The following is a 26116-nucleotide window of genomic DNA, read 5'->3' as shown; positions in this document are numbered from 1 at the left end:
TTCACTCATGTGGAATTTAAGAAACAAAACAGATGAATATAGGAGAAAAAGAGAGAGGCAAACCATTAAAGAGACTCTTAACAGAGAACAAAGTGAGAGATGCTGGAGGGAAGGTGGGCAGGGGGATGGGTTAAATGTTTAATGGGTATTAAGGACACTTTTTTTTTTTTAAGATTTTACTTATTTATTTGTTTGAGAGAGTGTGTGAGAGAGATCAAAGTAGCGGGGAGAGGTGGAGGGAGAAGCAGGCCCCCGCTGAGCAAGGAGTCCTATGCAGGGCTCAATCCCAAGATCCCGGAATCATGACCTGAGCCCAAGGCAGACACTTAACTGACTGAGCCATCCAGGCGCTCTAAGGACACTTGTTTTGATGAGCACTGAGTGTTGTATTTAAGTGATGAATCACTAAACTCTACTCCTGAAACTAATATTACACTGTATGTTAACTAACTGGAATTTAAATAAAAACAAAACTACAAAAAGAAAGGAAGAAAGGAAGGGAGGGAGGAAGGGGAAAAAAAAAAAAAGAAAAAAACAGCAAGGATAGTGGTTAAGAGCTCAAACTTCAAAGCCAAATTCCCTGGGTTTGAAATCTGCATCTGCCACTCACTAGCGTTGTGACGTTAGGCAAATGACTCAATCTCTCTTAGTTTCCCTATCTGTAATACAAAGATTTGTATTGGTATACTGGGTATAATACCATCACTGGATTGCCATAGGAATTAAACAAGTTAATGTTTATAAAGTGCTTAGAGGGGCCTGGCATAAGGTAATAATTACATAAACATTTGTTAATTTGATATACTTAAATTTTTTTCTCTTACTTCCTAAACCATACTGAGAATACTAGGAAATTTTAAATGTGTATGAATCTTAATTTTTTTCCTGCATTAGATTATCTTAAAGAGAGTAGCTCTTAAATCAATACTCTAATGAAAAACTTTTGGGCGTGATGGGTACATTCACAATCTTAATAAGGGTGACAGTTTCACACGTATATACATATGTCTAAATTTACTAAAGTACATATTTTAAATGTGGTTTATGTCAATATCTCAATCAAGCTACAAAAATTTTATTCTATAACACTACAAACACTGCAACGCTGACCATGATTAACCCAATTTATGTCATACCAGGAATCTCACTACCTTACAGATACCCCTCGTCTGATTTTTAGAAATATTACTCAGACTGGTAGCCCCTTTGTCAGACTATAAATGAATTCTGACTCTAAAAAATAAAATTTGCCATCATTGGTCAGATATATCCTAATTGCAAGTATTCAAAAACTCTGAAGACAATTTTTTTTTTTTCCAAAAACTCTCAAATCACTATAGGCTGATGTAGATAAGATATCTGCATCCTGGCTGTCATTCCTTGATATTTGTATCAGGCACTAGAAAAAAAAGACTAATAAATGATTTTCCAAAAACATTACTCAATGGTTCACTGACAAAATAATAATAATGGCTCTCAGTGCCCATTTCCTTAAATGTAAACTGGGGAAAGTAACTGTACCCACTTCATATGATTACTATAAGTTTTGAATCAAGTATTTATAAGGCACTTATTAGAACAATACCAGAGCGGGGCGCCTGGGTGGCTCAGTCGTTAAGCGCCTGCCCTCCGCTCAGGTCATGATCCCAGTGTCCTGGGATTGAGCCCCGCATCGGGCTCCCTGCTTGGCAGGGAGCCTGCTTCTCCCTCTCCCACTCCCCCTGCTTGTGTTCCCTCTCTCACTGTGTCTCTCTCTGTCAAATAAATAAATAAAATCTTTAAAAAAAAAAAAGAACAATACCAGAGCATAGTGAACACCCAAAAAATAACAACAGCTAACATTTACTAAGTTCAGTATCGGAGCCCAGACAATCTTGTTTAGAATCCATTTTTACATGCTACATTATATTGTCTCTCATTTGTTTATTTGTTCAACCAGTATTTAATACATGCCTACTGTGTATGCTCCCCTCACTGATCACCTGAATTATGAAAATGATGAAATGTCTTCTTAAAATTCCAAAATCTTTCCAAAGCTTAGAAAGGCAAATACTTATACTTTAATACTGGTGTAATAAAATCATGACCAGGGTTATGGTCAAAATAGGATTATATTGAACATACTCATTCTGCTGATAGGAGTTGAACACTTTGCTGCTTATCATATCAAAAATCCCAAATAATATCAAGCATAGTACTTCTCTGTCAGAACTCTGAAGTCAGTATATATTGCCAGAACCTCAAACTCCAACATAAAACCCCAAGACTAGATATTTTCATCAAATTAATTCCCATAATCCCTTTCATTTCATGCTTTGTAAAAAGGCTGTATGTGGGCACCTGGCTGTCTTCATTATAATAAGCTCCTTGAGGACAAGAAATATTACTTACATATCTTTCTATCTCCCACAGGACCTAAAAGCACTTTCTACATGGCAAGCCCACTAACAATACCTTAAATAAACAAATATCAAATCTTACTCTCCTTACAACCACAACATGACACAGCACACATCTGTCTTAGTCAATCCAACCTACCTGCCTTTCCCAAATGACTTAACAGATCCCACCCCCTGGTCCTTGGCTTCTGCCTGTCCCCTGAATGCCCATCTCTCCCTCCTCTCTAGGAATTCTTACTCCTAATATCCATCTCAGAACAACTTATTCAGAAAACCTTCTCTAGTTAACTTAATTGCCACTATGAGCACTTTGGACCCCATTTTCTTTCATTTCTGGGCATGGTCTCCTATGTATCCAATTAGAGATTTCTTAAAATTTTTTGTCAACTGTGGCTTTTGTCATATTTTCATTAGGTTAGGCTGACATCTAGGTATGCTTCATTCCTAGGAAATCAGAAGTATTACAGCTATCATTAATTAAATATTGCTTTAGTATTTGGATATTTACATACTACTACTTATACTTTTGTATTCAATATTTTTTTTTAAAGATTTTATTTATTTATTTGAAAGAGAGAGAGAGAGATAGCAAGAAAGCATGAATGGGGAGGAGAGGGAGAAGAAGGCTCCCCACGAACAGGGAGCCCAACGCAGGGCTCGATCCCAGGACCCCAGGATCATGACCTAAGCCGAAGGCAGACGCTCAACCCACCGAGCCACCCAGGCACCCCTATAAATATTATTTTTGTATTTTATAATACTGTATTATTTATAATGTTCTCATGGTACTTTGTACATATTTCCTGTAACATATTTCCTGTAACTCATCTGCACATAGGTAGGGTAAACCATATGTCCCAGTTTGCTAAGGACAGTCCCAGATTATTTCTGTGGTCCCAGGATAATTATTAAGACAGTCTCCTTTCGGGGCACCTAGGTGGCTCAGTCGTTAAGCGTCTGCCTTCGGCTCAGGTCACGATCCCAGAGTCCTGGGATCGAGCCCCACATTGGGCTCCCTGCTCAGCAGGGAGCCTGCTTCTCCTTCTCCCTCTGTCTACCACTCTGCCTACTTGTGCTCTCTCTCTGTCAAATAAATAAATAAAATCTTAAAAAAAGACAGTCTCCTTTCACTCTCAAAAGTAGCATACTTTGGATAATAAGTTGTATAGTCACCCTAAAGTGTATGCCTCCCTTTCACCAAAATGAAGCTCTAGAATTATAGAAATAATGACCAGTTTATCTATCTTCAGTGCTAAAACAGAGAAGGTAGTCAAAAATTTTAGAAACTGTGCATGTAAACAAGTTTAGAAACTGTGCATGTGAAAAATTTGAGAAACTGTGCATGTGAACAACTGTGTATTATAAAACTATAATACAAATTGTTTAAAGGCTTATTTTACTCATCCCTTTGATATTCCTAAGATTTTCAATAAATATTCAGTGAATTTTTTTTTTTAAGATTTATTTAGGGGTGCCTGGGTGGCCCAGTCAGCTGGGCAACATACTCTTGGTTTTGGCCCAGGTTGTGATATTGTGGGTTGCAGGATCAAGCCCCAGGTCAGGCTCCACACTCAGCCAGAGTCTGCTCAGGATTCTCTCTCCTCTCCCTCTGCCCCACCCTCACTCGCATGCTCACACACTCTCTCAATCTCTCTCTCTCAAATAAACAAATCTTTAAAAAAAATTATTTATTTATTTGAGAGAGAGTGCACATGCAGGAGAGGGGCAAAGGGAGAACCAGAGGAAAAGAATCCCAAGCCAACTCACCACCGAGCCTGGAGCCCATCATTGGGCTCAATCCCCTGACCCTGAGATCATGACCTGAGCTGAAACCAAGAGCTGGACACCCAACCAATTGAGCCACCCAAGCACCCCATTACTCGGTGAATTTTTAAATTAAAATAGTAAGATAAAGAAAACCAACACAAATATTTCCATTCAAAAGTCAATTATATACTAACAACACAATAAAATACATTATCACTAATAAAACATCCATACAGCCCTTTATGTCCGATTATATGGCAGAAAACTAAATGGAATAGTATCTTCAAAATGCGAGGGAAAAATAACTGCCAATTTAGATTTTCATGTACAACTAAAATATTATTCAAGAACAAGAGCTAAAGATTTCTGACAATTATAATTTACCACCAAAAGATCCTTAATTAAGGAACTTCTAAAGGATATACTTCAAGAAAAAAGAAAGTGATTCCAGGAGAACAAATGCTAGCCAAAAAAAAAAACCTGGCAAATGTGGTAAACCTAAATAAATATTAATTGTATGAAACAAGATTAAAATGCTTAATTCGAGGAACTGAAGAGGACAAGGTGGAATTACTGGGCGCCTGGGTGGCTCAGTCAGTTAAGCATCCAGACTCTTGGTTTCGGCTCAGGTCATGATCTCAGGGTCCTGAGATCAAGCCCCGCGTTGAGCTCTGTGTTAAGATTCTCTCTCCCCCTCTCTCTCTACCCCTCCCAGCCCACCCCACCACTCCCACCCTGCTTGTGCTATGGAAAAAAAAAGGGGGGGGGGGAGCAAGGTAGAATTATAATAGGAAACAACTACAACAAAGGGAGTGACTGAAGTTATTTAGCCATCATAGTGGCCTTCTGGAAACTTGTCCCTTTGACCATCCCCACCTCCAATCACCCACTGAATTACTGAGTGTCACCAAACTAGCACAGTGTGGTCCCACACCCCTCACTAAACTGATGGCCTAGAGGTAGGCAACTGACTCAAGCAGGAGCAAACAGAGACAATCTCTAGAAATTACAAACAGATTACCAAAAGCAAACAGTAGGAATCAACAGGTACTGAGCTGTGCTAATGAAGTACTACATGTCTTGTTGATGCCCACCTTTTATTTCTTCTGTCTGAAATGCTTCCTCCCTTTTTTCTACCTGTCCAAACCATCTTTTAGAGACTCAGTTTAAACCTTCCCTATTGTCCTCACCTGGTCATCTTTCCCTCTATAAATGACAGAAGTGGAAAATAATTATCCTCTCTATGTATGCTAGGCATTTCACATACATTACCACTTAACCTAAACTACACTAAAATGACAGCACTTGCTGTCTCTCCACTCACCATGACAAAGAACCATCTTTCTTAAAGGATATTACTTCCTAGAATAGCTTCCTAAATCGCCTATGTGTCTACATGAGTTCCCTGCAACCAGACTACAACATTCTCAAATACAGGAACCATGTCTTCTACTTTATTCTTCTCACCATCCATGTCTCTTCCCTGCACTTCACCCCTCCCCTTTCAAAATATACTTTTCCCTTCTCACTACTAATTACTACTCTTAATAAAAGCTACTATTTATAATAGCTTGCACTGTGCTTATACTCTACTAAATGCTTTCAAACATTTCACTTAATCTTTAGAACACTCCCATGAGGTAGATATTAGCTCCCCATTTCAGAGAGATGGAAAAAGCCTTGGAGAATTTAAAGAACTTGCTCTCATAGTAGAATGAACCTAGATCTATAAAGTATCACTGTCACCACAATCACATCCCACACTGTAGTTCCCCACCCACCCCACACTCACCTGCTGTGGCAGTTTGTACTATGCCAACTTGGTTAAGTTTAAACTACATTTCCCAGAATCCTCTTCCCATATGGCTCCAGGTTAGAGTTGGCCAAAGGAGGAAATTACTCTGAAGATCAGGGTTAGATAAACAGCACAGAGTTGCCAGCAGATTCCACCATGTTTCTGCTCTCCCCTGCTCTGCATACAGCTCTTCCTGATTGCACCTTGCTGACCAAACAGCACCCGCAGGTTCACCACCAAAAACTTGACTGAAAAACACAGAAGAGGTAGCTATGCAGAGGCAACAGCTTTCCACAGACTCTCCACCAGCTCTACTTTATGGCTGTACTCCAGCACCTGGCATACCAGACTCCTCAGATTTATCTACATTCTCACTTACCCATTGCACCACTGCTTCAGAACGCCTGATGACTCACTTTGATCTGCCAATTCCCCCTTACAGACTCTGATTTCTGAGTTTCTCCCATAACTGTGTAAGGTTTTACTCCTTTCATAAATCCCTTATTCCATAATATAGCACTTCTCCTTCTCTGGTTGAACCCTAACTAATGCAACTACTCGAACCCCCTCCCAATCTTTTTTTTTTTTTTTAATTTTTAAGTAATCTCTACACCCAACATGGGGTTCAAACTCACAACCCCAAGATCAGGAATCACATGCTTGATGTAATGAGCACTGCGTATTATAGAAACTGATGAATCACTGAACTCTACCTCTGAAACTAATAATACACTATATGTTAATTAACTGAATTTAAAGAGTCACATGCTCTACCAGCTGCCCCAAGCCTCCTCCCAATCCAATGACCAAGAAATCTCTGCAAACTTTCCTTCTGAAATCTTCCGGCATAACCAAATCTAGGCCACTTGGTCTTTTCACAGCCTCCAATAAAGCCTTCTTTTATAATTCTACACTGCCCATCCTTGCTTCCAAACAGGCTGAAGTGTCCCTTATTCTAAAGAAACCATGGGGCACCTGGTGGCTCAGTCAGTTAAGCATCTGTCTTCAGCTCAGGTCATGATCCCAGGGTCCTGGGACTGAGCCCTGAGTCAGGACTCCCTGCTCAGCAGGGAACCTGCTTCTCCCTCTCCCTCCCACGCCCCACGCCCGAGCTCATGCTCAGGCTCATTCTCTCACTCACTCTCAAATAAAATCTTAAAAAAAGAAAAGAAAAGAAAAAAGAAACCGTATCTCCCTATTTGATCATCCCATTTACAAAAAAGCAAGATTTAAATGACAGAAAACATTAGAGTGGGCATCAGATTAACATGTCAGTATCAATTTATTAACTAAGAACAAAATAAGCTAAGAATACTTAAGGTACTTCTATGCTCTGGTTGGAGATGTGAAGATGGAGAAACAAAGAACAAGGATATGGAAGGATTCTGAGAAGAAAAATATTTGTTAATGTGTGGTTTGTCCCAAATGTTTTTCAACTGGGAAGTAGGGAAGCTTCATTTTTTTTATGTAATCATTTTGGGCTTATCCAAATATATCCCTAAATTATTTAAAAATTTCTAATGGGCATTAGAGACTGAATGTACAATTTTTCCAATATTTTTTTGTTCCTTTTCCAAAAAGATCTTCCCTCTCTTTTCAGCTATAGTATTCCAAAGTCTTGGTTCCCTGTTCATAACATGAGAATACTTCAGTTCTTTGTTACTTTCTAGGGCTCAATGTTTACTATCCTGGATTTTATCACTAAACTGTCCACAAATGATTCTGATTTCTATCACATTAGTTCTGAAGTTATTCATTCACTCTTTCAACAAGCATTTTACTGAAAGCCTACTATACGTCAAGCTCAATGCAAGGTATCTGGCTATAAAACAACTTTAAGATATCTTATTCTGACAAATTAGTCACACTTAAACAGAGTTATTTAGCCTCCAAATGCTGCCCTGTAACAAATCTTCCCTGGACTACTGTCATCTTAACCCCCTCAAGCAGGAGAACTTCAATCTCTTTTGACTCTCTACTATCTTCTATTATGTTATGGGTCTCACAGGCTAGACAGGTCCTTAAAAATCACCTAGAGCAACTTTTTCAAATTCAGAAATGTTGAAGCCCTCTGTCACAGTCTATTTCTAATTAATGTCAGATTTAAGACTGAAGGCTTTCCACCTACCATCAGTGTTCAACAAACAGTATGGAATGCAGTTTGTGGTACTCCCTTCAGAAAAACTCTAGGCAAGAAATCCCTCTGGCACATCCCTGAATAAACCTCTCAACAGTACAGTATGCAACAGTCCATGACTACAGGGCAAACTCTGTAATACTAATTAATAATATACATGATCTCAGGCCGCATAACTAATCTACCCTTTCCCAAATCATGAGACAAGATTATATAAACAGGGACATGGTTTAGGGGTGAAGTTGTTAGAATGCAGCCATGTACTGCTTACAGACTAGTTAACATCATACCATCTCTCAAAGTAGATTTTTATCAACACTAAGGCTCAGCTACCTTCTACTTCTTTTGTTTCCCTATAGTGTCTAAGCAACTCAGAAATTTTATATATAGTTTGATGTACTCTTCTTATATATTATGTCATACAATAAAATATTAATTTTTTTTGTAGTTTTTAATTTTATTATGTTATGTTAGTCACCATACATCATTAGTTTTTGATGTAGTGATCCACGATCCATTGTTCTCGTATAACACCCAGTACTCCATGCAGTACGTGCCCTCCTTAATACCCATCACCAGGCTAACCAATCCCCCCTCCCCTCTAAAACCCTATTTCTCAGGTCCATAGTCTCTCATGGTTCATTTCTCCCTCCAATTCCCCCCGCCCATTTTTCCCTTCCTTCTCTTAATGTCCTCCATGTTATTCCTTATGTTCCACAAATAAGTGAAACCATATGATAATTGACATTCTCTGCTTGACTTATTTCACTTAGCATAATCTCCTCCAGTCCCATCCATGTTGATGTAAAAGTTGGGTATTCATCTTTTCTGATGGCTGAGTAATATTCCATTGTATATATGGACCACATCTTCTTTATCCATTCATCTGTTGAAGGGCATCTCGGCTCTTTCCACAGTTTGGCTATTGCGGACATTGCTGCTATGAACATTGGGGTGCATATGGCCCTTCTTTTCACTACATCTGTGTCTTTGGGGTAAATACCCAGGAGTGCAATTGCTGGGTCATAGGGTAGCTCTATTTTTAAATTTTTGAGGCACCTCCACACTGTTTTCCAAAGTGGCTGTACCAACTTGCATTCCCACCAACAGTGTAAGAGAGTTCCCTTCTCCACAACCTCTCCAACATTTGTTGTTTCTTTCCCTGTCCATTTTTGCCATTCTAACTGGTGTAAGGTGGTATCTTCAGTGTGGTTTTGATTTGGATTTCCCTGATGGCTAATGATGAACATTTTTTCATGTGTCTGTTAGCCATTTGTATGTCTTCTTCAGAGAAGTGTCTGTTCATCTCTTCTGCCCACTTTTTGACTTGATTATTTGTTTTTTGGGTGTTGAGTTTGAGAAGTTCTTTTTTTTTTTTAAAGATTTTATTTATTTATTTGAGAGAGAGAGAATGAGAGAGAGCACATGAGAGGGGGGAGGGTCAGAGGGAGAAGCAGGCTCCCCGCCGAGCAGGGAGCCCGATGCGGGACTCGATCCCGGGACTCCAGGATCATGACCTGAGCCGAAGGCAGTCGCTTAACCAACTGAGCCACCCAGGCGCCCCTGAGAAGTTCTTTATAGATTTTGGATACCAGCCCTTTATCTGTAGCGTCATTTGCAAGTATCTTCTCCCATTCTGTGGGTTGCCTCTTTGTTTTGTTGACTGTTTCCTTTGCTGTGCAGAAGGTTTTTATCTTGATGCAGTCCCAAAAGTTCATTTTTGCTTTTGTTTCACTAGCTTTTGGAGATGTATCTTGAAAGAAGTTGCTGTGGCCGATGTCAAAGAGGTTACTGCCTATGTTCTCCTCTAGGATTTTGATGGATTCCTGTCTCACATTGAGGTCTTTCATCCACTTTGAGTTTATCTTTGTGAGTGGTGTTAGAAAATGGTCGAGTTTCATTCTTCTGCATGTGGCTGTCCAATTGTCCCAGCACCATTTATTGAAGAGACTGTCTTTTTTCCATTGCATGTTTTTTCCTGCTTTGTCAAAGATTATTTGACCATAGAGTTGAGGGTCCATATCTGGGTTCTCTATTCTGTTCCATTGGTCTGTATGTCTGTTTTTGTGCCAGTACCATGCTGTCTTGGTGATCACTGATTTGTAATATAGCTTGAAATCGGGCAACGTGATGCCCCCAGCTTTGTTTTTCTTTTTCAACATCTCCTTGGCGATTCGGGGTCTTTTCTGATTCCATACAAATTTTAGGATTGTTTGTTCCAGCACTTTGAAACATGTCATTGGAATTTTGATCGGGATGGCATTGAAGGTATAGATTGCTCTGGGTAGCATAGACATTTTAACAACGTTTATTCTTCCGATCCATGAGCATGGAATATTTTTCCATCTTTTTGTGTCTTCTTCAATTTCTCTTGTGAGTGTTTTGTAGTTCCTAGAGTACAGATCCTTTACCTCTTTGGTTAGGTTTATTCCAAGGTATCTTATGGTTTTTGGTGCTATTGCAAATGGAATCGTTTCTTTAATTTCTCTTTCTACAGTTGCGTTGTTAGTGTATAAGAAAGCAACTGATTTCTGTGCATTGATTTTGTATCCTGCCACATTACTGAATTGCTGGATGAGTTCTAGTAATTTGGGGGTGGAGTCTTTTGGGTTTTCCACATAAAGTATCATGTCGTCTGTGAAAAGAGAGAGTTTGACTTCTTCTTTGCCAATTTGAATACCTTTTATTTCTTTTTGTTGTCTGATTGCTGTTGCTAGGACTTCTAGCACTATGTTGAACAACAGTGGTGAGAGTGGGCACCCTTGACGTGTTCCTGATCTTAAGGGAAAGGCTCTCAGCTTTTCCCCATTGAGGATGATATTCGCTGTGGGTTTTTCATAGATGGATTTTATGAGCTTGAGGAATGTTCCCTCTATCCCTATACTCTGGAGAGTTTTAATCAGGAAAGGATGTTGTATTTTATCAAATGCTTTTTCTGCATCAATTGAGAGGACCATATGGTTCTTCTCCCTCCTCTAATTAATGTGTTCTATCACATTGATTGATTTGCGAATGTTGAACCACCCTTGCATCCCGGGGCTAAATCCCACTTGGTCATCGTGGATGATCCTTTTAATGTATTGTTGGATCCTATTAGCTAGGATTTTGTTAAGGATTTTGGAATCCATATTCATCAGGGATATCGGTCTGAAATTCTCCTTTTTGATGGGGTCTTTGCCTGGTTTGGGGATTAAGGTAATGCTGGCCTCATAGAATGAGTCTGGAAGTTTTCCTTCTGTTTCTATTTTTTGAAACAGCTTCAGTAGAATAGGTATTATTTCTTCTTTGAAAGTCTGGTAGAATTCCCAGGGAATCCATCAGGCCCTGGACTCTTGTTTTTTGGGAGGTTTTTGATCACTGCTTCAATCTCGTTACTGGTTATTGGCCTCTTCAAGTTGTCAATTTCTTCCTGTTTCAGTCTTGGCAGCTTGTAGGTTTCCAGGAAGGCCTCCATTTCATCCAGATTGCTCGGTTTATTGGCATATAGTTGTTGATAATAATTTCTAATAATTGTTTCTATTTCCTTGGTGTTAGTCGTGATCTCTCCCCTTTCATTCATAATTTCATTAATTTGGGTCCTTTCTCTCTTCTTTTGGATAAGTCTGGCCAGTGGTTTATCAATCTTATTAATTCTTTCAAAGAACCAACTTCTAGTTTTGTTGATCTGATCTACTGTGTTTCTGGTTTCTAATTCATTGATTTCTGCTCTAATTTTAATTATTTCTCTTCTAATGCGTGGCTTAGGCATCATTTGTTGCTTTTTCTCTAGTTCTTTAAGGTGTAGAGTTAGTTGGTGAATTCGGGATTTTTCTATTTTTTTGAGTGAAGCTTGGATGGCTATGTATTTCCCCCTTAGGACCACCTTTGCAGTATCCCATAGGTTTTGGACCGATGTGCTTTCGTTCTCATTGATTTCCATGAATTGTTTAAGTTCTTCTTTGATTTCTTGGTTGACCCAAACATTCTTGAGCAGAGTGGTCTTTAGCTTCCAAGTGTTTGAATTTCTGCCAAATTTTTTCTTGTGATTGAGTTCCAGTTTTAGAGCATTGTGGTCTGAGAATATCCAGGGAATAATCTCAATCTTTTGGTATCGGTTGAGACTTGATTTGTGACCCAGTATATGGTCTATTCTGGAGAAAGTTCCATGTGTGCTCGAGAAGAATGAGTATTCTGTTGTTTTAGGGTGGAATGTTCTGTAAATATCTATGAGGTCTATCTGGTCCAATGTATCATTCAAAGCTCTTGTTTCCTTGTTGATTTTCTACTTAGATGATCTGTCCATTGCTGAGAGTGGAGTATGGAGGTCTCCTACAATTAACGTATTGTTATCAATATGACTCTTTACTTTGGTTAACAGTTGGCTTATGTAGATGGCTGCTCCCATGTTGGGGGCATAGATATTTACAATTGTTAGATCTTCTTGATGGATAGACCCTTTAAGAATGATAGAGTGTCCTTCTGTGTCTCTTATTACAGACTTTAGTTTAAAATCGAATTTGTCTGATATAAGAATTGCTACCCCAGCTTTCTTTTGAGGTCCGCTGGCATGGAAGATACATCTCCATCCCTTCACTTTCAGTCTGTATGTATCTTTAGGTTCAAAATGAGTCTCTTGTAGACAGCATATGGATGGGTCCTGTCTTTTTATCCAATCTGCAACCCTGGGCCGTTTTATGGGAGCGTTTAGGCCATTCACGTTGAGAGTGATTATCGAAAGATATGAATTAATTGTCATCATGTTGCCTGTGAAGACGTTGTTCTTCTAGATCGTCCCTGTAAATTTCTGTTGTAGATCACTCTTGGGGTCTTTCTCCTTTTATAGAACCCCCCTTAATATTTCTTGCAGGGCCGGCTTAGTGGTCACATATTCTTTCAACTTCTGCCGGTTGTGGAAGCTCTGCATCTCTCCATCCATTCTAAATGAAAGCCTTGCCAGATAAAGTATTCTTGGCTGCATGTTCTTCTCATTTAGTACTCTGAATATGTCTTGCCAGGCCTTTCTGGCTTGCCAGGTCTCTGTGGATAGGTCTGACGTTATTCTGATGTTCCTCCTTCTGTACGTAAGGAATCTCTTCCCCCTAACTGCCCTTAAGATGGTTTCCTTGGTTCTAAGATTTGCAAGTTTTTCTATTACATGCCGGGGTGTTGGCCTGTTTTCCTTGATCTTAGGAGGGGTCCTCTCTGCCTCTAGGACTCAAATGTTTGTTTCATTCCCCAGATTAGGGAAGTTCTCAGCTACGATTTGCTCAAATACATCTTCTAGCCCTCTCTCTCTCTCCACTCCCTCCGGGATTCCAATTATTCTGACATTGGAACGCCTCATGGTGTCACTTATTTCTCTGATTCTATTTTCATGGATTCTGAGTGTTTTTCCCTGGCCTCCTCTTTTCCCTTTTTATCTATTATACTGTCTTCCAGATCGCTTATTCTCTCTTCTGTCTCAGTTACCCTAGCTGTTAGATTATCTAGATTGGATTGGATCTCATTGATAGCATTTTTAAGTTCTGCCAATTCACCTTTTATTTCTGTCCTTAGAGGCTCTATGTTGCCATTAATTGATTTCTCCATTCTAGCCACTGCCTTCACAATTGCTAGCCTGAATTCCATCTCTGACATCTTGGTTATGTCTGCATCCATTTGTAAATCTGCAGCATAAGTCATAATCTCTGAGTCTTTTCTATTTTGGGGGTTCCTCCTCCTAGTCATTCTGTTGATGGGTGTTTGAGGGAATGTATAGAGTCGAAATTATTGACCAGAACCCAAGCAAGATGCACCTGCTTTCTTGGGACCTTAGGGTTGATGGCCTCTTGTTTTCTCAGCATGTCTTCTGCAGGAGGGGCCTGCCGCGCTGTTACTCAGGCAACCCTGTTTGGGCGGAGTTACCCTGCGCTCCTGTGGTGGGGGACGGGCTCAGTGGGAATCAGTCTTTGGGGCTTTTGTTCTCTGGCGCCTTTCCCTGGCGGCTTTCTGCGTCTCTTCCGCGAGTCAGAGCAGAAGAGACCGTTTCCAACCCTCTGCCTCAGAGCAGAGAGACCGCACTCTGTTCTTCAGTGAGCTCTCCAGGCCACACTGTCTCCGTTTCTGTCCGTGCTGCTATAAACTGAAGCGTCCTGGGTTGTGCGCCCCTCCACAGCGCTCCGAGTCCTGCCTCCAGGTAGGGGCACGTCTCTGCCCCTTGTGCTTCTCAAACCGCCAGCCGCTCCCAATTCGCGCACGTGTGACTCCGCCGCTTGGGGTTTCCACCCCCGGGGGTTGCAGTTCACTGGCGCGACCCTGGCACACCGGGTTTCTGTCTCAGAGGCTGCAGTTCGTGTGCGCGCGACTGTCGCTCCGGTTTCTGTCCAGGGGGCCTGCGGTTCGCGTGCGCGCGACCCCGCCGGTCTGGTTTTCCACCCCGGGGGCTGCCCTAATGTTCTTTCCCGACACTACCGGTCTGCGAGTCTGGAGTCTGTACCCCATCCGCAGCGCGCGAGGCTGTCACTCACCGGCGGCTTAGGATCCCCACATCCAGGCACCCTCCCGCCTCCGTTTATCCTCCGATATCTGCCCGCAGGATCACGGCTCTCCACTTTGTACCTCAAAACCAACTGCCTGCGATATTCTGTTTGTAGAGATCCAGATCTTCTTACATCTCAGGCTGGTTTCGTGGGTGCTCAAAGTGGTCTGGTAGTTATCCAGCTCAATTCTGGGGACCAGTTGAAATAGGGTCCCCTACTCCTCCGCCATCTTTCCCCCCTCCCCTATTATTAATTTTAAAAAGGAGTCCACAGGCTATTTTTAAATGTCTAAACTGATTTAAAAATACATTAAAGCCACCACATATATCATGATGTTAATCTCTCCTTAAATTAAATCAGAGGCCATTAGTCTCATTTCCTTATTGTATTAAAATAAAAAACCAAAATATTTTGTATTAAAACTCCACAGGGGTGCCTGGGTGGCTCAGTCAGCTAAGCATCTGACTCTTGATCTCAGCTCAGATCTTGAACTTAGGGTCATGAGTTCAAGCCCCAAGTTGGGCTCCACGCTAGGCATGAGGCCTACTTCATAAAAGGGGAGCGGCGCCTGGGTGGCTTAGTCGATTAGGCGCCCCACTCTTGATTTAGGCTGAGGTGGTGATCTCAGGATCCTGGGATCAAGCCCCACGTCAGGCTCCGTACTCAGCTCAGAGTCTACTTGAGATTCTCTCTCTCTCCCTCTACCCCTCCACACCCCCTCCCGCACGTGCTCTAAAATAAATAAATCTTAAAAAAAAAAAAAACCCTCCACAAATACCATTAAAATGCAGTCAAGTCAGTCAAACTTAATTATAGTAATCACAAACTTACCAAATAATGATAATTAAGCATCTTTAGATCAAATCTAAAATACAGTATGACTTGAGAACATTTAGCAATTATTAAATAATAGCATAGAAACAATTACAAACTGACTTCATTTTAAGCTGTAGATCTGTTCCCAAAGACTTATAAAAAAAAAAATCAAGTCATACTTTACCCACTGGCTCCTATTAATAATTTCCAAAAATAATTTTTGAACAGTTTTCCACAGTGCTGTTTCTGTGGTAGGGCTGTTCACAAATACTTGATGTTCTCCTTCTGGGTATTTGGAAATATTGAACTTTCTCACCCTGTTCAACTCAGGTACAGCCATAAGACTTCCTCTGGCCAATACATGTGGGTGGAAGTGGTGAACGTTTCTCCGAGGTAAAAGCTTTAAAAAGCCAGAGTATGCTTTCACACATTGTATTTTCCTTCTGTCCTGGTGTGAGATTGTAATTTATAATAAAAAATATGTATCTGGTCTTTGTCCCCATTTCTGGCAAAGAGCTCAGAAAAACCAGGTCTTTTTTTTTTTTTTTAATTGAAGTATAGTTGACATGCAATGTTACCTTAATTTCAGGTGAACAATATAGTGATTCAACAAGTTCGCTTTATGATATGCTCATTACAGGTGTAACTAGAATAATGTAGGTGTCTTTTGTTATTCATAACAAATAGCTTTAAGCCACATCTCAGTTTATATTAATGAAATGACTTTTGAAAAGCGCCTAGTGATGAAAGCTGGTTGCCAAGGGGAACCATGTGATTAGAGGATTGGAACTTTGAGCTCCTTCCCATGGCTTTTAGGGAGGGGAAAGGGGCCGGAGATTAAGCTCAACTACCAATGGCCAACTGATTTAATCAACATGCCTAGGTAAGAAGCCTACATTAAAAACCAAAGAGGATGGGGTTTGGAGAACTTCCAGGTTGGTAGACACCCAGAGGTGTTGGAAGAGTGGCACACTGGAAGTAAGGATGAAAGCTCCATGGCTTCCTCCTTTTCCCAAACATTGCCCTATGCATCTCTTCCATCTGCTTGTTTCTGGGTTATATCCTTTTATAATAAACCAGTAATCTAGTATTTTCCAGAATTCTGTGAGTTGCTGTAGCAAAGTAATTGAACCCAAAAAATCCCAAAGATGGGAACCTCTGATTTACAGCCCATTGGTCTGAAGCATAGGCAACTACCTAGCCTTGCCACTAGGTCTGAAGGGAGGGCAGTCTTACTCTGTGGGATCTGACAATATCTTTGGCTGGATATTACAGAATTGTTTAAGGTGTGGAAACCCCTCCCACATACACATTTCTGGTGACAACAGGTGTCAAAGTGTTAAGTGTGAAGGGGTTCAGAACATGCCCCCTCCAAATATGCCACTTTGGCATGTGGATTAGTTTGAACTGAAGTCAATCAAGGCCCAAAAGATTCAGGAAGAGCTTTTTACCTCCCCTTAACTGCCTAAAAGAATTTAGATAGAGGGTCTGGTCTATCTAAACTATCACCAGAGATAACTACAAAGAATATGGGGCAGCATGGTAATTGCAAGAGAACTAGCAGGACCTGGAGATCAAATTCCTCTCTGTCCCAATGTCTCCACAAAGCATGGCTAACATGTTTACCAAACATTGGCTCTTCCCATCCTCCCATAAATTGTTGTCTTCCTCCCCCACTTTGAGGTCCCAGACCCCTACCCCTTCTCCTCTGCTCAGGACAGCATATAAGCCTCAACTGCCTGACTACCTGTGGGTCTCATATTCTTATGGGGCTCCCGTACATATGTAATTCAATTCAGTTTATCAGTCTTATGACAATTTATCAAAGAACCTAGAAGGATAAAGAAAAAGATTTTTCCTTCCCAGGAAGCACAAGATAAAGGAAAAACACACTAGAGTGTATTTTTCCTTTACCTATGGCAACCAGTTATGTTCCAGATAGTGGCTGCTCCCAAGTGAGGTCCCAAAGTAAGGATCCAAAGTGGAATTCAAACTAAGGATGACAATGTTGAGCAGAAGCAGGCCAACTGACGCTCAATGAACACACACCATGAGCAAAAAATAAATCTTTGTTGTTTTAAGCCCCTGAGTTTGAGGGTTACTATTCATAGCCTATTCAGAATGATAGTCTAAAACTTAATTTAAAAATTACACTGGAAATTCTTCATGTTCATTCAAGAAATTTCATCAATTCTCTGACCAAGTACATTAAGCTCTCTCATATCACTTCTCCTAGATACCAGAAAAATTAACATACTTCCCATACCATTCACTTAAAATGGACCAGTTTATTCTCATTCCACTGAAAATTATGCCTAACACAAACAAAGAAATCATTCAGGTTTGCCCAAATATTTATCAGACCTCTCTGATTTAGCAATTATAAAGAATGAGAGATAAGAATAATATCTGTATTGAGTGTGTTTTCCAAAAACTATGCTGGCCCTACCCCCAGGAGATTCCATTGAAGATACTTCCAAGGGGAATGCTTCCTGCAAATAATGTGGAGGCAGAGAGAAAGCTAAGGACCCCTTGCTCTAAATAGAAGAGCCATGCACAATCCCCAACTGTACTATGTGACTATGAACAAGATTCTTAACACCTCTAAGCCTCAATTTCTTTGCCTGTAAAATCAGAATATGGTCTACCATGGTTACTGTAAAATTAGTGTGTGTAAAGCCTCTGGCATGTAAAAGACATTCCAATGTTACTTCTTCCTCCCAAGATACAGTCTGAAATTTGTAGAAAATTGTGGGATATCCTCAATGCCAGAAGACATGCCCTTATGAAATATAAATGAAAGTTAAAGGAAAGACCTTTAGATGCAAAACAAGGATGAGAGGGGAAAAAAATGGGAAAGACCAAGGATTACTAAGATAATAGAAATTCAACTACAGAATTAAAATACTCATGAGATGGGCGCCTGGATGGCTCAGCCGGTTAAGCGTCTGCCTTCGGCTCAGGTCATGATCCCAGGGTCTTGGGATCGAGTCCCGCATCGGGCTCTCTGCTCCTTGGGAGCCTGCTTCTCCCTCTGCCTCTCTCTCCCTCTCTCTGTCTCTCATGAATAAATAAATAAACTCTTTAAGAAAATAAAAAAATAAAAAATAAAATACTCATGAGATGAAAAATATTTTTTAGTACACACTGGAGGGCAAAAGAGCAGAACTGTGAATGTGGTTTGCAGCCACACTGTGTCAAACACAAGCAGCTCTCCTAGGATGCAAAGTAAAATAACAGAGATGAAAATATTGAGAGATGATGACAAATATGAAGAATGGAGAATGAAAATCTGAAAACTATACACACTGCCAAAGAACCATAATACAAAGAAAAAGCAAAGACACAGATTGGGGGGGAAAAAAAAAAACCTTAAAGAACTGAGGTAAAATTGAGATATTATGACTATTAGCTTTCAATCTACATTCCCTATTCGTTTAAATATCTGTATAATACATACATCCATAAACTCAGAAATAGCAGGCAAGGAATCAACATTTTCTCTTATCCAACCTCCTTAACAAACCAACTTGGCAAATTAACCAACACTCTCTACCTCTCTATAATGTCTTCTGATAAAATGCTGAACATTTGATATTAATTAAGCTCATTTTTTACCAAACCAGTACATTTCTGCACTCATCAATTTACCAAGAATCAAACATGTTTATGTGCTTGTTATAATTATATAGTTTAAATAGTGTATAAACCAATGAAATTGTGAATGTGAATAGAGTTTTTGTTTCTATGAAAATGAAGTTGAGTGTTTAGAAAGACTCAAAAGCTAGTTTCAAAAAAAACTGTTGTGAAAGTGGGCATAGGTGAAAAAACTGTAAAAGACTAAGGGGAATAATCATACAATTCTAGATGGATCACATAACTCAGACGTCTTTACATATCCATTTTTTTAAATAAAATATTTAAAGTAAAAATGTGTCATTTTTAATTCCCCTTATATATTTAAAAAATTAAACTAAACACCACCAGTCTTAATCACATCAAAGAGAATGGTTTCTATATACATTAAAATAGATATAACCTAAGTGAACTATGGGAGATTTTTACAATGATGTTTTTTGAACACTTTTTATATGCAAGGCACTATACTAAACATATTATCTCATGTAAACCTCATGACAAACCTATGAGTTAAGTACTATTATCTCTATTTTACAGATAAGTGAGGTATAGAAAGGTTAAACCACAGAGCTGGGACTCACATTCAGGTCTGACTCCCAAGTACATACTCTTAACTGATTATTAATGTTTTCTTCTTTACCTTTTCTGTATTTAATTTTTTTCAATAAACATTATAATCACAGTCAGTTAATCTGTAGAGTTTACTAATTTTGTTAACTCAGTTTAGTACTGCCTCCTTTTCAAGGCCTTCTGAAGTGCCCTCCCCATCCTGGCACATAGTAGGCACTCCATGAATGGTAATGACAGTACTCTGGCAAAGCAAATCTAATTTTCTGGTTGCCCTGATAAAGCAGAGAGGCAACATGGTGCGATTGTTAAGAGCACAGATTGTGGAGCTAGGCTGCCTGCATTCAAGTTTCACCTCCACCAAGCACAAGAAGTGTGAACATGCGCAAATTACTCACTGTCTCTGCTTCAGTTCCCTAATCTGTAATAGGAGTATAATAACAGTAACTAATTCATTTGGTTGTTAAAAGGGATTAAATGAGTATCTTTAGCATAGTACTTAAATCAGTGCCCATAATGTAGAAAGTGCTTAAATTTGCTAAATAAACAATACCACAAAAGAGAACAAAGAAAACTTAACCAGCAAATTAAGAAGAAACATTTTGTAAATGATCAGTGATTTGGTAGGCACCATCTTTTAAGAATCTTAGGACACTATAAAAAGAGGTCCCTTCTGTCTGTCAATTCTGTATTTATTTAATAAACATTTGGCTCCAGGCATTGTCCTAGGTGCACCAAAATCAACAAAACACTGCCTCTGTCCTTGAAAGAGCTAACTTCCTAGTGGAGGATGCGGAAATAATTACAGCACAATGTGGTGAGTACCCTGGTAGAGGCAGGTGCAGTGTGCTTGAGGAGCATTCTGAGGTAGTGGTGATGAGGGGACCTAATTTGGGAATTACCAAAGAATACTGATAAAATCATATCTTAAACTATTATATTAATTAGTCATTATTAATTAAACTCCAAATGACTAACTGCACAAATGGGAAAAATTACCTTTAGAAAAACCTCCCAGGGCGCCTGGGTGGCTCAGTTGGTTAAGCGACTGCTTTCAGCTCAGGTCATGATCCCAGAGTCCTGGGATCGAGTCCCGCATCGGGCTCCCTGCTCTGTGGGGAGCCTGCTTCTCCCTCTCCCACTCCCCCTGCTTGTGTTCCCTCTCTCGCTGTGTCTCTCTCTGTCAAATAAATAAATAAAATCTTTTAATAAAAAAAAAAAAAAGAAAAACCTCCCAAAGTTTATAAACCACACAGTGCTTATAAAATTTATGGTACTATGAATCTCAAACAAAACACTCTTGAGCACTTGTAAGAAAGGCTGCGTGCAAGTGAGAGGAAGGACTCCAAAGATTCTATCCTATCCTGTCAGTTGGGAAGACAAAGTGTAACAAAAAAATTAAGCAACAACCTGAGAGTTAAGTAACAATAAAGACAACAATACAAAATACGTTACAAAGCCAATCCGTAATTAACATCACAAAAAATGCAGTCAACCAATGTTCCCAATAAATCCCAGGGATGTACAAGGCAAAAAGCACAAAACTATACAGACACGTTTCTTATAAACGTGTGTACAGACAGAGAGCTATATACCTTACACAACACTGGAGAATAAGGGGAAAGAGTCTTTATTTCAATATATACAGTTCATTCTGACTTACAAAAGAAATGTGCGAAAAAACTTCATGTAAACTGTTTAATGAATTAAATCCTATTTTTTAAAAAGATTATTTATTTTAAAGAGAGAAGAGAGAGCACTCATGCCTGCAAGCACCCACCAGCAGTGGGGGAGGGGAAAGGAAGGGGAAGAGGGAGAGAGAGAGAGAGAATCCCAAGCAGACAACCAGAGAAGAAATCAAGAGCTGGACGCCTAACCAACTGAGTCACACAGGCACCCCTAAATCATATTTTTTAATAAGAGAATGTGTTACTTAAGTAAACCCTATTATGAAACCTTCTTTGAAACAGTAACCTAAAAATAATTTTTAAAAAAATCAATAACCTATTAAATGTCAGTTAATTAGTTGGGAAATAAATTCAATTTTATATTACATATATTTATTTCTACCTGAATTAAAATGAGGTTCACCTCTAAATGTAGCCAACATACCTCATTATCAGAAATCATAGTATTCATAAAATAAGTAAGTCACAGGAATTTAATATACCACATAGAGAATATAGCCAATAATATTATAATAAATTTGTAAGGTGAGCAATGGTATCTAGACTAATTGTGGGGATCATTCTGTAATGTATAAAAATACTGAATAACAATGATATAGACCTAAAACTAATAGAATACTGTGTGTCAATTATATTTCAATAAAAAGAAATTCACAAATGTTTACTAACTTGATCATTATAGAATGAGAACACTGAGTGATGTTAAAATTTTAATTTAAAATTTTTAATTCTTAAACTTCACATAGTGGTAGAATTACAATTAGAATTTAGATCTTCTGGGGGCGCCTGGGTGGCTCAGTCGTTAAGCATCTGCCTTCGGCTCTGGTCATGATCCCAGGGTCCTGGGATTGAGCCCCGCATCGGGCTCCCTGCTCCACGGGCAGCCTGCTTCTCCCTCTCCCACTCCCCCACTTGTGTTCCCTCTCTCGCTGTGTCTCTCTCTGTCAAATAAATAAATAAATCTTTAAAAAAAAAAAAAAAGAATTTAGATCTTCTGACCCTCAATCCAGTGCTCCTTGCATTATACCAGAAAATAGACAGTTTTCTCAAATTGTTTTTTAGTAAATCCATTCTTCCTTTATTATATTTCTAGTTATTTGTCTGTCAACAAATAATGGCTAAGAAAAACTTAAACGCACTCCTTCAGTGAGATTCCAGGAAAAGACAGGCATTGAGTTTTTCCCATTTTTCACAAGCCAGGTTTTTTGTTTTTTTTTTAATTCATAACAGGAGATACCTTGAATTCATAATTACAAAATTTTAAAACCCACAAAATCAGAATCTAATATAGCTGTATAGGATATTTTATAATTCCTGCGATTTTCACTGAAATTATCAAAAGTTAGCCTAACAAGGGTCAGCAATATATGCTACAACTATTCAGTGACAGATTATTGGAGAACAGCTAGCACTACAGTGCTAATTTATCATGCCAGATTGCTAATTGCAGTGGGGAAAATATACCTTACCTTAACCCCCATTACCAAGTGATCAAACTCAGCATCACAAATAATGGGACTTGACAGTATATGACCTGATGGGAAGCAATATGAACTACACAGTATCACTTAAGGGTTAGTCTTGCCAAAATATTTAATTTGAAATTAATCAAGCCTTTAAAGCTAGTTTATAGTTAATACAGGGGAATAGAGGAACACACTAAATGACACCATGGGGGGGGGAATCAGACAAACAGAAAATGTGACTCATTTTATAAGACAACTGGCTTGATCTCTTTTAAAGATTTTTTATTTATTTATTCATGAGAGATAGAGAGAGAGAGAGAGAGGCAGAGGGAGAAGTAGGCTCCCCGCGGAGCAGGGAGCCCAATGCGGGACTCGATCCCAGGACCCTGGGATCATGACCTGAGCTGAAGGCAGACGCTTAACCGACTGAGCCACCCAGGCGTCCCTGGCTTGATCTCTTTAAAAAAAAAAAAAAAAAAAAGGCAACCTCATTTTAAAAGGGGGAGGTAAAACTGTTCTAGATTCAAAGAGATCAAAGAGACTTAACCAAACGCAGTGAATAAACCCTGTATCTTGGTTTGGTGTGGCTGGGTGTAAAAAAACCATAAAAGACCAAACAGTATAAATAGGGAGATTTAAATATGAATGTTAGATTACATTAAGGAATTATCAATTAAGAAACTATCAATTACTGATTAGAAAATATGAACTAAAAAAATTAACAATAATGGTATTTTGGCTATGTTAGGAAATGTCCATCTTTGGAAATGTATGCTGACATATTTAGGATAAGTGTCATAATGTTTACAGCTTAGTCTCAAATGGCTGAGCCAAAAATAATACACACATATTTACAGATAAAGCAAATACAACAAGATGTCAACAAATACCGAATCTAGAGGATCATGATAAGGATGTTCACTCTATTAGCAATTTCCTATATGCTTGAAATTGTTTCATAATAAAAAAAGTTGGGGGAGAGTGTTGAGGGGCCCAGAGAACTCCAATTCTACAAGGGGAAAAAAAAAAATCCACCCAAAACCAAAGCTGTCATGACCCTAACAAGACTTCACTTTAATACAGGATCTATTAAATACAGTTTACCGCTTTGGTAGCAGGAAGGTGAACTAAAAATGAAAGATCCATTAATAGACTTGAGTCCATAATGTAATCCAATTTTTAAAAATAAGCCTTTAACAGCTACTTCTCTCAAAAGAGACACACGGAGATCGTGCCAAGATACCCATTCTATGAGATCACACTCAACATAAATCAACAGGAATCAACATAGTTCACATTTTAACCAAACAACAAATCAATCTATGAACCAACCATTTGTCAACTCTATAATTTGACCTTTTCTCTAAAGACAATACAAAAACATTCAACTACAAATTTTCTTAAACCTGATAATATACTGGAGAAAATTAGAGAGTAGTGTAATTGGGCATCAATACATTTCTTAAACATTTGCAACTATACGTGAAGCCTCGACTACTCAAAGGAATCTATCAATATTTTCTTCTGTAAAGAGAAATATTTTCTTTTTCACTAACCATAATCAAAGAAATAATACAGGCCAATGCTAAAATGACAAATTTTAGTTTATAAACACTTACCAGTCACCACACACAAATGAAAGGGAAAAAAATCACACCATTAAAAGGTAACTTTCTACGATATTCTACACACTAATTTTAACAATTCAGAAATATTGCATAAGATTGCACCAATTACTAAGTATGTTCAGCCATTGCCACATAATTCAGCAACAAGTTTTGCAATAAGGAAATCTCAAGCTAATAATCCAACTGCGAGTTCCCCGTATGTGTCAAGAATAAACTGCACAAGTAAAATTGTAACTTTTCAGGAAATATGCATTTTACCAATTATATTTCTTCTTTTTTGTGTCATCTTTTTTCATAGTGTTAGTCTTTATTACATTTCTTCTCTTAATAAAAGTGAAATTTGTTTTCTGTTCTGTCCTACTGCAAAAGGGTAAAGGTGCCCTGCGCCACCTTTTAAAAGTAATTTTTAAAAAGAAGAAAAAAAGCCAAGAAAATGATTTGGCTAGGCTGCAGCAAAACACATCGAACAGCCTACGCTAGGTACAAAACTACATCTACCAATGATGTTCAGAATTTTACTCCCAGGAAGAAACTCTCCAACTATTCTAATTTTCCTATTTATTTTTTCAAGACTCAAAAATACAGTCCTACAGAAAAGACATCATATTAGAATCAAGGCTTCCCGGATTACCAGCTGCATGACCTTGGGCAATTTCCCTAATCTCTCCGAGACTCAATTTTTCATCTGTAAAATGGGGAGACATGTACCGACCTCATTGTGCTGAGAAGATGAAGGCAGACAATGCAAGACAACTGCCCGCCGCACCGTAGGTGCTAGCTAAAGCTAGACGGAAAAATCAACCCCCCAATCAATAGATTATCACAGTGTGACAGTGCAAAGACAAGCACTTTTTCGCTTACTGCATATAACATTTCTTCTCCAAGGGACCAGCTGCAATCTTCCTTCTAAAATCCCTGCAGAGTACGTGTCTGACAGCTACACAGCCCAGCAGTCTACTTCGCTCAGACCTGGGGTTCAGGAAAGGATGCGAGAACCCCGAGATCTGTCCACCCGGCGCAGAACAAGCACCTAGCGAAATCCCAGCCTCGGGAGCTGCGCACAGGCCCACCGCGCCCCCGCCCCACACAAACACAGGCACGTACCGGCCGCTCCGCGGGGACGTAGGGAGCCGCAGGCCCGAGGAGGGGCTGCCACCGCCTCCGAGCCCGCCCCTCCGCCCCCGCGCGGCCTGTCACCGCGCCCCCCGGTCGGGGGAGGCCGCGGGCCCCCGGGGGCCGGAGGGGCGCGCGAGGAGTCTGGCGCGGGCCGGATCCCTCCTTCACATGGAGCCCGCGCCGGGTGGAGGGCGCGTGGACCGCCGCGGCCGGCCGGGGCCTCTCGGCGCCCCTCGGTACTTCTCGCCGCCGCGGCCCCGAGGCCCGCGCGAAGCTGAGCAGGAAAGGAGGAAGCCGTGGGCAGGGCGCCGCCAGAGGCCGGAGAAGGGGCGGGAGCGGCTACTCCGCGGCTGGAGGTGCCCGGCCTGCCGGTCGTGGTCCTCGTCGCCGCCGCACGCCGCGCGACCCCTGAACGCCGCACCCAGCGGCCGCACCACCTTCGTCAAGCGCCGCCGCTGAGGGCAGCCGGGCCGCCACTACACACGGACCCGTGACGTCCGGCGTAGCGCGGCGCACGTCACGGCTGGCTCGCCCGTGCGCGCGCAGCCCTCCGCCCGCCGGGAGCGGAACCCGCCGCGGGCGCGCGCGCCCAGCCTGCAAC

The 26116-nt window shown here is 40.2% G+C and overlaps 1 protein-coding gene across 5 annotated transcripts in view; it reads right to left on the bottom strand.

Moving 5' to 3' along the window:
- Window positions 1–25994, bottom strand: part of MAP3K2 (mitogen-activated protein kinase kinase kinase 2) — a 102351-nt gene extending 76357 nt beyond the window's left edge. For 2 of the 5 annotated variants that reach the window (XM_045869052.2, XM_045869056.2), the window contains exon 1: window positions 25504–25994. The gene's annotated coding sequence lies outside the window, so the exon portion shown is untranslated. The other 3 variants (XM_045869055.2, XM_054506252.2, XM_054506251.2) reach the window with 3 other exon arrangements.
- Between the last annotated feature and the right edge of the window lie 122 nt (window positions 25995–26116).

Source organism: Mirounga angustirostris, unplaced genomic scaffold (assembly GCF_029215605.1).
Source record: "Mirounga angustirostris isolate CCGP_5_RB_7025 unplaced genomic scaffold, mMirAng1.0.hap1 SCAF_3, whole genome shotgun sequence".
NCBI classification, from domain to species: domain Eukaryota; kingdom Metazoa; phylum Chordata; class Mammalia; order Carnivora; family Phocidae; genus Mirounga; species Mirounga angustirostris.
The sequence above is the reverse complement of the archived record's forward strand: the minus strand, read 5'-3'. Positions and strand labels throughout refer to the sequence as shown.